The sequence below is a fragment of the Urocitellus parryii genome, chromosome 5 (genome assembly GCF_045843805.1).
Source record: "Urocitellus parryii isolate mUroPar1 chromosome 5, mUroPar1.hap1, whole genome shotgun sequence".
In the NCBI taxonomy this organism is placed as follows: Eukaryota; Metazoa; Chordata; class Mammalia; order Rodentia; family Sciuridae; genus Urocitellus; species Urocitellus parryii.
Window position 1 is genome coordinate 115,137,494 of NC_135535.1, and position 15,695 is coordinate 115,153,188.

The 15,695-nt window shown below is 44.7% G+C and overlaps 1 pseudogene; it reads right to left on the minus strand.

The window, feature by feature from the left end:
• Positions 1–13,674: 13,674 nt before the first annotated feature.
• Positions 13,675–14,912, minus strand: LOC144255178 (26S proteasome regulatory subunit 7 pseudogene; annotated as a pseudogene).
• Positions 14,913–15,695: the final 783 nt, after the last annotated feature.

A 15,695-nucleotide genomic window follows, 5' to 3' on the forward strand; every position in this document is an offset into this window, starting at 1 on the left:
GAAAGAATCTTGAGCATTAAATAAGCTAATACATTTGAGTTTATATATGAGTTAATATACATAGAATATGTGTTAATAAATGTAATATATGTTACTTCTCTAACTCTTAAAGTTCCATTCCTGCCTACATTTTATTGGATGAAACTAGTCACATGCCTTAGTGCCCTTGTGAAGAATGGGTCACATTCAATGGATGGTGACATCTGATGGGCCCATTTGTTACACTGTTGTACCCATGATTCCTCACACCTACTTCTTCTGTAGGTTTGATGATATGTTATAGATAACTTTTTTTTTTTTTTGTATTTGTTTTTGAAGCACCGTGTGATTTTAAGAATCATTTTTGGAAAGGGAGAGATGAAGCGGTAATGCTCATCAATTGCTCTAGGATTTCTCGGCATGGAGGCATCCATAACGCTATGATAGTAATACAGAAAATACCCCGCCTCTGTTTCCCTGTATAGCGAGGAGCCATTTATAGCTCTGATTTCAAAGAAGAACATTTAGCTCCTCTACCCAAGCACAGTCACCAGCCCTGAGCCCCACAGAAGAGTGTTCATTCTGCAGGAAGGATTCTAAAGCTGAGGGGGACAGGGGAGCAGCCACAGAGCACTGGAGTGGGAGGAGAGGAGGTGGGGTGGGGGCAGAGGGGGAATGCACATGACCTTCACATGCAGCAGGACGAACCGGAAGGAAGCAGCATGTGTCCCCTCATGAGCTTGTTCAGAAGGAAAGCTTGGGATCTCAGAAGCAAGACGTGGTCACACCAATTAGATTGACACAGCACAGGGCCCCTGACTCACGTAATCCAGACCAGGATGACTCCCTTAGCCGGTGCCTTGAGCAATCCGTGCTGCATTCTCAGTGAAGAACTGGAGGCCGAGACGGTTTGGGGAGTCTGCGTAATCCATATCTCCTCTAGAAGTGCCCAACCATCAAACTTCTTTTGGACACTAGGATCCTTCCTCGTGGTCACCACTGATGGTGCAGGGGAGTCACTGGATCTGAGATGAACTAGTCTGCAGTCCTGGCTGGTCCAGTTGGGTCTGTTTCTTAAGAGTTTAAAGTAAAAGCCACAGAGCAAACATGTAAGTTGGTTCGTCTGACGAAGAGCTGGTCCCTCATTGGTTCATTCACTCAACTGATTTATATTGAGTGTCCAGCGGGGGAGACGGGACCCACAGTTCCTACTTCACAGTCTCCGTTCCCATGTGGCCCAGGTCCTTCATGTTACATCCTGGTGGTTCAGGAGAGCAGCAGGAATGATTTGAGGCTCCTTATTCTGAAGCTCAGACCCTATTGTTTTGCATTTTAATAAATTTCTTAAAAATTTAAATGGCACCATTTTCCCAAGTGCCGTTCTATAAAAACATCTGGCTTGAAAGCCTCTTCTGATTATTTCAATGAAGAGAGAAGAGAAGGGGGCAAAGTGGGGCATTCCACTCCTCCCCCACCACCTGACAGCTAATTTTGACCTGCAAGTTCTGCGTTTCACATAAGGAAAGAGTTCCCGGGTTCACATCCGCAGTCCCCATCTATCACAAAGCACGGAGCACACGCAAACATACAAGCCTTGGCAGACGCTTTGGGCATGTGAGAAACGCAGAGACAGACACTAAATGTCACTCCTGCACAGTGCCCTGGGGTGGGCCCCCATCTCAATTGTCACAGTTACCAACCCAGGTTTTCTGGGGGAGTTCCAACTTAAAATAGCCCCTTTTGCTGTCCCCAGAGGCACCGATCTTTTGCAGATTGCACGCCCAATTTCTGGTTTAGGAAGCGCTATCACTTTATCAACATGTACCCTTGGATGTGCTCTGGGGGTGCCCCCAAGCCTGCTGGCCACTTCTGCAGCGAGAGGCCTTCTTGCCTGAAATTGTATGAGGATAAATTAAATAACTGAAAGGAGGAGAGAGGGGCAAAGGGAAGAAGAGAAAGGTTAGGCGAGGGCACCCCACCTCATTTTAATGATCTCCAAATTCCTAGGAATAGTCAATCCGCCGTGACTGCCCCATATAATGGTTCCCTAAAGACTCTGAAATTGCCACCTGATTAATGCCTCATATTTCCAGCCAGAGACATCGCTGAAAAGACATTCATTTAATGGTGTTCACGGTGGCTGGAATCATTAGGTAGTGCAGCGTGATGTGTCCTCAGAGCTTCTCGGGGCTTGGCACATAATAGATGCTAATTTAAGGGATGGAAAGTATAGAATCCGATCTTTGAGTTGATAAGGCCAATCCCAAGGATGAGCACATTCTTCTCTTACCTTTCTCTGCTCAAGTGTGGTCAGCATTGGTTTGGCTGCTGCTTATCTAGGGTGCTTGGCCAACTCTGCAGCAGGAGGGCTGTTGTGAATCTTCGTATCACAATTATTTCTGTGAGACCAGCCCATGTGCCTCTGCCCAGCCGCCCTGGGCAGACTCCAGTGGAGCGTCTTTTGAAAGCCTCTCAGGTCTGGCATTTGGAAACCCATCCAGGTTCACGGTCATAGGCAAGCAAAGCCCACACTAAACCTGTCACAGGGAGCAACCAGAGACCCACTCAGAGGTTTCATCCTAAGGAAACGCTGTTCATTTCTCTTTGCCTCTTTGCTCCCTCCTGGGCTCTGAGCTTCCTTCCCAGTTGCTAAAGGTCAGTCTTGTCTTTTGTTCAGTAACTGGGAAGTCCTGTATGGGATCTAGCCTCCGTTGGTTGTGCTGTATATTGTATTTTTGTGTCTCCTTTTTGACTCTTTGTTTTTTTTAAAGAATAAGATGACGGCTTTAGACCTTCTTTTTAGAGTGACTAACATCTTGATTTGCTTGGGCTTTCCCAGTTTTACCACTGAAAGTGACACACAGTGGACCCCTGGGAAACCAGGTGCTGGGCCTCCCCTTCCTCCTTCCCCCCTGCCTCCTTCCTCCTCTCAATTTTAATCCTTTCTACCTGCTCTGTCCCTCATGCCCCACCCCGACGTGGCTGAGGCCCCTCCCCAGGAGTGGGTGCTTCCTTGCTGGAGGCAGGCAGGGGCTGGACCTGTCCCTGGCCTCTCTCAGCCCTCTTAGGTCTCCAGGGGCTACTGGCCATGGCTCTTTGGTGTCCTGAGTTTAATAAAAAGAAGTTCAAAGTGATTGTGGCTGAAGCTGCGTTCCGGGGACAGAGACCCGATAGTCAGACCTGTGTGGCCTCCGGTGCTGTGTGAGAGGACAGGTCCTGCCAAGACACGCATGGTGACTTCTCCAGGGCCTTCTTCCCTGGAGTCCCCCCTCCACCCACTGCCATCACTGAAAAGCAGGCGGGAGCACTGAACCCCTGTCCCTGTGTCCACCACCTCTCCTGTGCTAGGTTGGCTCACCAGCCCGAGGGCACAAGCGTCCCAGGAGCGTCACATTATCTCGGCTTTAAGATAAGATCATTCCCAACAAGGGGCTCAGGCGGTCTCCCCAGGCGACCTCAGCACAGTGTCACCCAAACCTCCATCATACCCACACATGCCACCATCAGTCACCATGACATTTCTGCAATCCGTAGCTATTAGCATTAAACAAATCGACTTTTTGATTTTTTTTAAAAATACATTTGTTTTCAAAGAAAGCGTTGTGCAACGTCTATGCTTCATTTTGATAAAAATGTTGTTATTTTTTTCAAGAAAGGGAACTTCTTTTCAAGACTCCAAATGTCACATCTGTGTCACCTGCCATTAATACGAGAGTGGAAATAAACATCATGCTGTTTTCCACTTGTACACATCCTAACTGAATGGAATGAATCTTTAGAAGAAGCGTTTTCTCTCCCTGTCTTTGGATGCCCAGGGGTTCTTCTCCACTCCAAGCCCAGATACATACATGTGAAATATAAATACATACAACACATCTCCATAGCTCTTGCCATGTGTCCTGTGTCACTTGAATGGTTTTAAAAATACGATATAGTTGATTCTTTTTATCAATCTTTCAGGGTGAAGTGGGTTGTTGTTCTCCCCATTCTACAGAGGAGAACACTGAAACCCAGCACAGGCAGTGACTGCCCAGAGCTCACAGCTCACAGGTGGCAGAGCTAGAATTTAGTCCTGTGCCTCTGGGGAGCAAAATATATGCTTATCCCAACTGGAGCACAGATTGTGGCTTAGGAGAACCACTCACCACCCATTTCTTGGAGAAATGGTCGATTCCAGGTCTGGGACAGGAAGTGCAAGGTGACCTTGGGCCTCTAGCAGCTCCATAAAGCAAGAAAAAGAGTTCTGAATCCAGCCTCCTGGGGCTCGTAGTAGATAAATCTAGGAAGATTTTAGCATGAGAAAATGACAATTTGATTGCAATACTTTGACTAAAATTCCATGAACCCATAGGGATGCTGGAGGCAAAGAAGGGGAAGAAAGTGGGAGAGAGAGAGAGAGAGAGAGAGAGAGAGAGAGAGAGAGAGAGAACAAAGAAAAACATTATTTAAGAAGAAGAATCATATCAAATAACATAGAAAGAGTTGGGAAGGAGAGTTATACAAAGTACTGTTTAAACTTGCGATTGAGCGCTCCTGTGGGGCCTGAGTTAGTGAGTGAGTGGTGGATACTGTAACTGTTTGGAGAAACCGTCTGGAGCTGGCACATCGCTGTGGACATCTTCCTAAAGCACAGGGGGTAGAATGTGTCTTTACCAGGGGGATCTGGTGTCACCCCCTTGACCGAATGACAGGTTCTCTCTGTTGACATTACGTACCTCCCAGGTTGGTGCGGTATGAGGCACAGAGCGCCATCCGTCAGGAATCCTTGCTAAGCTGCAAATCACGAACCTGTTAGAGTTAACTAAACCGAATCTGATGTAGACCCATGTCTACTTTATCAAAAATACGGGGGACAGAGGAAAACGTCAAATGACGACATGGGAAGGCCATCAGACAAATGGCAGATGTGGGACATTCTCTAGGACAACCAGACCCTTCAAAAGCCAATGTTGCAAAGACATTTGTATGTGGTGTTCTGGGCTAACAGCTGCGTCGGTGACATAAAGAATGTCCTGTGGTGCCTGGGTTTTGATTGGATGGTGATTTTAAAAAGCTTTGAAATGCATTCTTGGAACACATGAGGAAATTTGAACTTGGAGGTTAGATATTGTGGGGCCTTTGCTCACCATCTTCCATGTGACAATGATGCTGTGGTTGGGTAAGAAAGTTCTTAGGAGACTGAAGTAGTTAGGGGTAGAGTCATGATGTCTCCGACTTTAAATAGCTTAGAAAATAAACAGAGAGCTGCATGAGAGCTGGCTGCATGGGTAGATAGGAAACACGTGGGGACAGCGCAGGTGCTGGCCCAGCGGAGTCACCACAGTGTTGAATAGAGGTGGGATTGGTTTTCTATTTCGTGCCTTTTCTGAATATTTGAGAGTATTCATAACATCAACTTGGGGCCACTAAAACAGAATTTGCACTTTTGCCAACCCTGCCGTGAGGCCTGGTTGGAGGACAGCTGGAGTCCCTTGCAAATCTGACCTCTAAAGTCTCCAGGTTGGGCAGCAGGACAGGAAGGTGAGGCACTCGTTCATCTCACAGGCCAGGGATCACGATGGCTCTGTGGGGCTGTGCTGTGACCCTGTCCACTGGAGCAGGGGGCTTTCTAGGGCAGAAACACTGAGTCTTGCTGCCTGGCCTACCCTGGCTTGCAGGGCTCTGTCCTCTGTACCCAGTGCTGCAGGGTCTCCTGGCCCTCGCCCACCCTCTGTTTCCAGTCCGTCTACACCACAGGTTGGAGGCTCTGAGTCACCTGGGTCCTGTAGCCACCAGCCAGGAGCCACCGTCCTCTTCACTCTGAAACTCAAAGCTCTGTCGAGACATGCATTCATTGATACGTCCATAAATCTGCCTGACCAGGGAGACCACGGGCAATCTCGCTCGGCAGGTAAGGCAGTGGTGGGACTCCCGGAATTGGAAGTTAAGGGCTGGTGTCTGCACCCAGGAAGGCTGTCGTAGATCTTCCTATCACAATGATTTCTCTGAGACCAGGCCATGTGCCACCAAGCATATGCCTCCGCCCAGCGGCCCTGTTCCTCATAGCTAGGTTAGGTAGCTAGTAGGGCTGGCTGGGAAATGAGCCCATATTTGGAGAGTAGCGTGAGGGCAGGATCATCAGGGGAAATGCCTCCCAGGAGGCATCACCTGGTTTGAGACTGGAAAGATCCCGTCTGCTCACTGGAGTCACCACAGTCGGGTCTGCCAACTGCAAGGGCTGGCCCCACCCACAGCATCCAAATCCCCACCTTCTGGGGACCCCCGGCCTCCACATTTTAAAACATCCCAGGAGAGTCACAGATGCAGCCAAGGCTGAGAAGGGCTGATCTAGAGGTTGGCACTGCACGGACCAGGGGTCCCCACGTGTTCCTGGAGCAAGGGTCCCCTGCCCCACCGCCACGGCTCCTGCTCCTGCCCAGATGAGACCAGGGGAGGGGAGCTCAGGAGAGCTATGCTCAGGGGGAGGGTGAAGGGCAGCCTTGGCCTCCGGGTTCCAGGGAAGCCAGGAGGGAGCTGAGCAATGCTGCCTGTCAGCCCCCGGTGACAAATGACATTCCGACCAGGATCTCCTTAGATACATCTAAGCTGACCCCTGCAGATAGCTATCAAAAGACCAACCTGTCCTCCAAGATTAATGACTCTGGAGAGAGGAAGAAGCCCAAGCCCGGCTGGGAGCAGCTCTGGAGCCCTCCTGCCCAGCCTGCCCTCTGGGGGACGTGAGGGGCCCAGGGAGCTGCCCTCTCCCCATGGCCTGCACAGGGGGCCTGGGTGGCTCCTGGCAAGGTGGCCTTCCCTGTGCTCACCCACTGTCCCCAGCTCCCTCCCTCCCCAGCTGATCAGCTTCTCTTTCCATGGCTCTTGCTAAGCTGGGGCCTCCATGGGCATCCTCCTGCAGTTTCCTCCTGCTGTCCCCTTCCTCCTCTGTCTCTTCCAGGTCTCTCTGCCTGGCTTTCTGCTGTGCACCTGGGACTGCTGCTCCTGTCTGCCTGGCCCACCTCTGGGACTCCTCTGTCTCCATCTGTCTCTACCATGTACCTATCTCAAGTCTCTGCCCTACCTCTGTCCCTACCTGGTCTCTGCATCTCTGTTTCTCCCTCAGTCTCCACCACCTCTGTGTCTCTCTGTCTCTATGGCCTGACTTCCTGTGTCTCTCTGTCCTCTGCCCTCTCTGGCACTGTCTGGGAACCTCAGTGGGGGCTTCTGGGAGGGTAAGACAGCATGTTCAATACTTCTAGCATTTCTTCACCCTCAAATAGTACTGAGAATTGACAACTCAGGAGGCCGAGACAGGAGGATTGCAAGTTCAAGGCCAAACTCAGCAACTTACCGAGACCCTGTTTCAAAACAAAAATATGTCTCTCTGCTTTTCACACCCCTGCTTTGTTGTACACCTCCCTCCTGTCTCCCACCCCATGTTCCAGTATGTGCTCTCACCTCCCATCACCTCCCGCTCACTGCCCCCCCCTTTCCTTCCTGTCTCCCTCCTCCTCCTCCTCCTCCTCCTCCTCCTCTCCCTTGTCTCTGCAGTGCTGCTGGAGGGAGGAGCTCCCTGACTCTTGCAGCTGGGCAGGTCCCCAGTGTGACCCTGGCCTGCTGCTGCCTGGCCCCCTGCCACCTCCCATCACTTCCTGATCTTTGCTTTAAACAAAACAAAAACAAAAGAGAAGAAAAGGAAGGGAGAGGAGAGGAGAGACGTGCTTCACCCTCAACCCACCTTGCCAGTCAGTGCCCGCAAGTGCCCATGCCCACAGTGGAGGGAAGCTCACTGGGAAACTCAGGCCAGTCACGAAGCTGTCAAGTATTACTGTGCATTTGGATCTAATGACTGACTGAGATCATTTCACTTATGTTCTATGAGCTGTTTACTTGTCCATATATAATAAGTAAAAGTGAATGAATAGATAAATTAGTTTCATTAACAAAATAATCCTAAACAAATAAATGATGCAGCTTATTCATAAATTTCATCTCATGACAAATAATAGATTCTGTTCAGATAATTTCATTGCATATATGATTTTTTCATTAATTTCCTGGAGTCAATTGAAAGTTTTAGAAATGTATTTTCTTTTTTTTCCTTTGAAGGGTAAAAATTTTATTTTTGAGGAATTCATACTGCACATTTTCAAAGAGAGTCACATAAGAAAGCAAAAATGTTATCCTCCCCTCATCCTAGATATAAATAAGAAGGGCATAAAATTTCTTTTTAAATCATGACAGAGTATACAAAGAACTCTAAAATTAAACAATAAGATAACAAATAACCCAATCAACAAATGGGCCAAAGACCTGAACAGACACTTCTCAGAGGAGGACATACAATCAATCAACAAGTACATGAAAAAATGCTCACCATCTCTAGGAGTCAGAGAAATGCAAATCAAAACCACCCTAAGATACCATCTCACTCCAGTAAGAATGGCAGCCATTATGAAGTCAAACAACAATAAGTGCTGGTGAGGATGTGGGGAAAAGGGTACTCTTGTACATTGCTGGTGGGACTGTAAATTGATGCAGCCAATTTGGAAAACAGTATGGAGATTCCTGGGAAAGCTGGGAATGAAACCACCATTTGACCCAGCTATTGCCCTTCTGGGACTATTCCCTGAAGACCTTAAAAGAGCGTGCTACAGGGATACTGCCACATCAATGTTCATAGCAGCACAATTCACAATAGCTAGATTGTGGAACCAACCCAGATGCCCTTCAATAGATGAATGGATAAAAAAAATATGTGGCATTTATACACAATGGAGTATTACACAGCACTAAAAATGACAAAATCATGGAATTTGCAGGGAAATGGATGGCATTAGAGCAGATTATGCTAAGTGAAGCTAGCCAATCCCTAAAAAATAAATGCCAAATGTCTTCTTTGATATAATGAGAGCGACTAAGAACTGAGCAGGGAGGAAGAGCAATAGGAAAAGATTAACATTAATCAGAGACATGAGGTGGGAGGGAAAGGGACAGAAAAGGGAAATTGCTTGGAAATGGAAGGAGACCCTCATTGTTATACAAAATTACATATAAGAAGTTGTGAGGGGAATGGGAAAAAAAACAAGGAGATAAATAGAGAAATGAATTGCAGTAGATGGGGTAGAGAGAGAAGATGGGAGGGTAGGGGAGGGGGGATAGTAGAGGATAGGAAAGGCTGCAGAATACAACAGTTACTAATATGGCATTATGTAAAAATGTGGATGTCTAACTGATGTGATTCTGCAATCTGTGTTTGGGGTAAAAATGGGAGTTCATAACCCACTTGAATCTAATGTATGAAATATGATATGTCAATAGCTTTGTAATGTTTTGAACAACCAATAAAAAAATAAAAATTAAAATTAAAAAAAGGGAACATAGTCCTTTTGTTTTAGCTCAGCAGTTGGAGCTCTATCAAAAGCAAGTGAAAATATTTGCAAATACCTTCCCTTATTCAAAAAATAGCAAGGGATGAACATTTCTAATCATTAAAATATAACAAGAAAAAAAATCAGAGAGATACAGAAGTGAGGGAGGGAGGGTGCTAGGAAAAGAGTGTGTACTGTGTGTGGAATTTCTTCCACCTGATGTGAACAGGTTTTGCATTTACTGACTGACTGTTGATATGAAAAAGGACCCTGCAAAGTCACATGGGCTTGCCATGCTGGGAGACCCTGAGCCAAGAACCATGTCTGTACACCCCAGGAGCTTGGAGGGAGACAAGCAATGCTGAGAGGTTCCAGGAACACCCAGGCCCCTTTTCTGCATTTTATGTGCTGTTTATGGAAAAGGTCATGCATATGTGCAGGAGTAAATGATTTTGCAAGGCCACCTTTGATTTTTTCTTTCAAACTGACTCAACTTAGAAAAACCATAGAACTAAGTGTTAAACAAATGCAGAACACATACATTTTCTCTATGACAATGATCATTTAAAAATATGTGAAAACACAAAGGCCAAAAAGTTGGGTGGGAATGAAGCAAAATCTCAGCACCCAAGAGCTGTGATTTGCTTTTGCTTTTTTTTTTTTTTAGTTCTCGGTATTGAACTCAGGCCTTACACATACTAGGCAAGTGCTCAACAGCTGAGCTACATCCACAGAAATAAGAAAAAAGCTATATGTCTGGATTCTGGATTGGCAACTGCAGAGGACACTGGGGCACTTGCTGGTGTACCAACCTCCCATTTTGACAGGAGGCAGCCCACACCACATAGGAGCCTGCACAGGGGGATGCACCAGCTGTTCTACTTACACATCCTGATAGATGTCCACAAGGTGCATCAGCATTTTGAAAATGTTCCCGACATGCTAGGGCAGGAAAGAGAAAAAGAAATATGAAATGCTCAACCAGGAAACAGCTGCCGAGCCAAGAAGGGAGAAGGGCACAGAGACTCATCCTATTCTACCTGCACACAAGCCTCAAGGGCTCAAGGGCCAATTTTCATTTTCCACCAGTGAAATGCATGCTGTAAATTTAAACCATTTTCTTTCTCTTTTTTCCTTTTTTATTTTTTGGTTGGGGTTCTTTTCTTTTTTGAAACTGGGGATTAAACCCAGGGCTTTGCTTATGCAAGTTAAGTGCTCTGCCACTGAGCTACATCCTAGCCCTTACACTATTTTCTTCTTTTTAAAAAATTAATAATTAATTAATTAATTATAATTAGGTATGTATGACAACAGAATGCATTTTGATTCATTGTATACAATTGCAGCACAACTTTTCATTTCTCTGGTTATACATAATGTAGCGTTGCACCATGTGCAGTCATACATGTACCTAAAGTAATGATGTCTATCTCATTCCACCATCTTTCCTACCCCCAGACCTCCTCCCCTCCCCCCCTTTGCCCAATCAAAATTCTTCCATTTTTCTTATGCCCCCCCATTATGGATGAGCATCTACTAATCAGAGAGAACATTCAGCCTTTGGTTTGGGGGGATTAGCTTACTTTGCTTATCATTATATACTCCAGCTCCATCCATTTACCTGCAAAGCCATATTTTTACTCTTTTTTAATGCTGAGTAATATTCCATTGTATATATATACCATAGTTTAGTTATACATTCATCTATTGAAGGCCATCTAAGTTTAGCTATTGTGAACTGAGCTGCTATAAACATTGATGTGGCTGTGTCACTATAGAATGCTGATTTTAAGTCATTTGGATTTAGACCCAGAAGGGGGATACTTGGGTCAAATGGTGGTTCCATTCCCAGTTTCCTAAGGAATCCATACTGCTTTCCAGATTGGTTACACCAATTTGCAGTACCACCAGCAATGTATGAGTGCACCTTTCCCCCACATTCTCGCCAACACTTATTGTTGTTTGTATTCTTGATAACTGCCATTCTGACTGAAGTGAGATGAAATCTTAGTTTTTATTTGCATTTCTCCACTTACTGTAGATGTTGAACATTTTTTCATTTGTTGATTCAGTGTAGATCTTCTGAAGAGTGTCTGTTCAGCTCTTTAGCCCATTTATTGATTGAGCTGTTAGTTTTTTCGGTGTTTTTTTTTTTTTGAGTTCTTTATAGATCCTCGAAATTAGTGCTCTATCTGACATGTATGTGGCAAAAATTTGCTCCCAAAATGTAGGCTCTCTCTTCATCTCATTGTTTCTTTTGCTGAGAAGAAGCTTTTTCGTTTGAATCTGTTAGAGTCTGTAAACAAGTCAAAATAACACCTGGTATTTTGCCAGGGGAATGTTAGAGTTCGTAAACAAGTCTGGATGGTGCCTGGCAAAATGCCAGAGGGAGTGGTTTGAGAAGTAACAAAAGCAAGCCATTAAGTGTGGAGATTCCTTATTGGTTGACTGATGTATCTAGTTTATGCTAATTAAGATAAGCTGTGCAAAATGTATAAATACCTCTGTTGTCCTACAATAAACGGCTCCTACTCCTGCTGTATTGATCTACAAAAGTTCTTCGTCACCCCCCCCCCCCCCCCGGTTATTTTGCTGCAGCCGGACTGCTGCAGAATCCATTCCATTTATTGATTCTTGATTTTATTTCTTGTACTTTAGGAGTCTTGTTAAGGAAGTAAGGGCCTAATTTGACATGATAAAGATTTGGGCCTACTTTTTCCTCTATTAGGTGCAGGGTCTTTGGTCTAATTCCTAGGTCCTTGATCCACTTTAAGTTGAATTTTGTGCATCATGAGAGATAGTAGGGTTTAGTTTCATTTTGCTGCAAATGGATTTCCAGTTTTCTTAGCACCATTTATTGAAGAGGCTATCTTTTCTCCAATGTATGTTTTTGGCACTTGTGTAGTATGAGATAACTGTATTTACATGGATTTGTCTCTGTGTCTTGTATTCTGTACCATTGGTATATATGTCTATTTCAGTGCCAATATCATGCTGTTTTTATTACTGTGGCTTTGTAATATAGTTTAAGGTCTGGTATTGTAATGAATCCTGCTTCACTCTTCTTACTAAAGATTGCTTTGGCTATTTTGGGTCTCTTATTTTTCCAAATGAATTTCATGATTGCTTTTTTTATTTCTATGAGGAATGACTTAGGGATTTTAATTGGAATTGCACTGAATCTGTATAGCACTTTTGACAATATTAATTCTGCCTATCCAGGAGCATGAAGATCTTTCCATCTTCTAAGGAAGGTCTTCTTCAATTATTTTCTTTAGAGTTCTGTAATTTTCATTGTAGAGATCTTTTACCTCTTTTGTTAAATTGACTCCCAAGTCCTTATACCATTTTCTTTACCTCAAAAAGCATAATAAGGAAAGATAGCAACTATGAAATGTGTGACGTTCATAGCACCATCTAACAGTCATAAATAACAAACAGCTACTGTTCTTGTAAGCTCTATTTACTAAACCAGAATCAACTCTGGGAAGTCAAACTTCAATCCTAAGAAATAATGACTTCTTATTTCAGCAATTCCCTTATTATTTCTTAGCATTTTCCCCAACCTGCCCTTCAAGACAGAAGACCCACAAGCATTCACTGTTCAGCTTGTAACTTGCTTTTGCTAAGCAAGAACCTGACACCCAACCCCCAACCAAAACCTCCAAGAGATCTTCTGAGATCTTCTGAAGCTGTTGCAGCCTGTAGTGAGTCTCTAGAAAACAGTCCAGGATCGGAGCAGGCATGAGACTCAAGTACTCAGTGGAGTTTTCTGTATAGGGAACCAGGCTTACCAGAGGCAGCAAACTCAACCAGGATCAAAAGAGATACTCATCCACACACAGCAACTTCTTCCTGCTCTCCATGAAGTTAAGAAACTGGCTCTGAATGAAGAGATCAAGACAGAGACTAGGGCAGCAGTGAGAGCACTGAGCAGACTCAAGACAAGGAAAAGCAAGGTCCAGAATGCTCAGATTTTAATGGTGATATCAATACATTGTGAAAACAGACACACAGAGCGAATCAAATGAAAACTGAACAAAATAGCCAAGTGTATGGCACACCTGTGATCCCAGCAACTCAGGAGGATGATGCAGAAGGAATGCAAGTTCAAGGCTATCCTCAGCAATTTAGTGAGGCCCTGTCTCAAAATTAAAAAAAAAATAAAAAGGGGCTAGAGATGTGACTCAGTGGTTGAGCACCCCTGGTTTCAATCCCTGGCATCAAATAAATAATTTTTTTTTACAATTTTTAAACCATTTTTTTGTGTGTGAGGTGGTATTGGTATTAACAAGTCTTTATAAGCTTAAGATTCTAACTGAAGTTTTCATTTGAAAGCCTTTGAGGTTCAGTTGTATGTCATGTAGCGAGGAGCAGCACTGAATTTGGCATAAGATTTAATGACTTATTTACAGCTTCCAAGAAATCCTTCTCAGTAGCAATTTTTTGCCATGCTCGAATTGCAAACATACCAGCTTTTGTGCAGACACTTCTAATCTCAGCACCAGTGCTATTTGGACATTGTCATGCTAACAATTCAAATCTGATATCTCTTTCAACACTAATTGAAGGAGAATGAATCTTAAAGATGTGAGTCTGACCCTCTGAATCAGGTAAACTAAATTCAATCCTGTATCCAATATCCCTGGCCTCATCAGTGCTGGGTCTAGAGTATGAGGTCTGTTGGTGGCCATCAGCACTTTAATGTTGCCTCAAGGATCAAAAACATCCAGCTGATTAATCAGTTTCAACATTGTTCTCTGTACTTCATTGTCACCTCCAGCACCATCATCAAACCGAGCCCCCAACGGCATCGATTTCATCAAAGAAGATAAGGCAGGCTTTTTTTTGTGCTGGCCATTTCAAAAAGCTCATGAACCATTGGAGCCCCCTCTGCAACATATTTCTGTACAAGTTCAGATCCAATAACTCGAATGAAGCAAGCATCAGTCCTATTAGCAACTGCCTTGGCTGTGCCTGGGGGACCAAACAGCAGCACACTCTTGGGAGGCTCAATGCCAAGGTTAACAAACCTCTCTGTTCCTTACTACCACCAACATCACTGTAAGTGACATCAGGTTTTTTCTCCATTTGCATCATGGTAACTGTTGTGTCAATCTTAGGAAGCAGTGGAATGTGGATTTGATACTTATTTCTGTCCACACCAACTCTCATCCCTTCTTCAATGTCAGTAGGTGCCACCTGATCGCTGAGGTCTACCATGAACTTGGCAAACTGTTTCACATTGACAATGTATTTTGGGTCATCTGAATCAGCATTAATTATCCTTGTACACCTTGCAACCTGTAAAGGCTGTTCACTCTGGAGAGTTTGCTTCTCTGCAGCCAAATCCCAGAGTGCTGGTGGGGCCAGGCCAGTGTCAGATTCTTTAATACCAGTGAGCTCATTAATTTTCTTAAGAAGTTGTTGAATGTCATCCTCAACCTGCTTAATCTTCCATGAGTAAGTACTCTGACTGTAAGTTTTCAGCAAGGCAATATCCCCTCTTATCTAGAGCTCAGATGGCTTGTCATCCTTCTCATCCTCTTTGATTTCCCACTGATCAGCACTGAGGTAATTCAGCATTTTTAGGAAATGCAAGTGTCTTCCTTACTTTCTCAGTGATTACACAGCATCTCTAAAATAAATTTTTACAAAAATCATTTCTATTTGGCTTTCATTTCAAAATATTCCAAAACTAGAGAAGAGATGAGAACAATTGAGCTCACTGCCTTTATCCCTAATGATAGCAGCTGGCTCCCAGTGGACAGGGAGGGTAAGGGGACAGGGAACTCCACACATGACAGTTATCTGTGTGTGGAAATGAGTGCAAAGTTGTTTTCGCATTTAATTCAGATTTATTTTAATTTTTTACTTAAATTTGATTTTAAAAATCTTTTTGTGTGTGTGGTGTTGGGGAGGCAACCTAGGGCCTCACCCATTCTAGGCACACCTCTGCCACCGAGTGCAGCCCAGTCCCCTACAATTTTTCTTGTGTAGGTTTTACTTTCTATGTCTTCTTTGAAGAATCTTTCCTCACTCCAAGATGATCTTATTTAGAAGCATGCTGTTAACAGATCCAGGCATGTAAGGATTTTCCAGAGAGCCACCTGCTCAGCGTGGTTAGGAACCTGTGCCCTTGGACTGCAGCACCTTCAGGTTACTGAGAGTGGTCCAGTTCAGAATGCAGCCGTCTTGCTGCATGTGCCCATGGGCACACCTGAGAAGGGTGTGTGTCCTGCCATATGGGGTGCTGAAGTTCCTGGGTGCCACCTGGGACTGGCTGGTCTGTAGTTTTCTCCACAACATCTGTACCATATTCATTCTCCTGCCTTTTGTTCCATCTGTCACTGAAGAGGAGGCATAGAG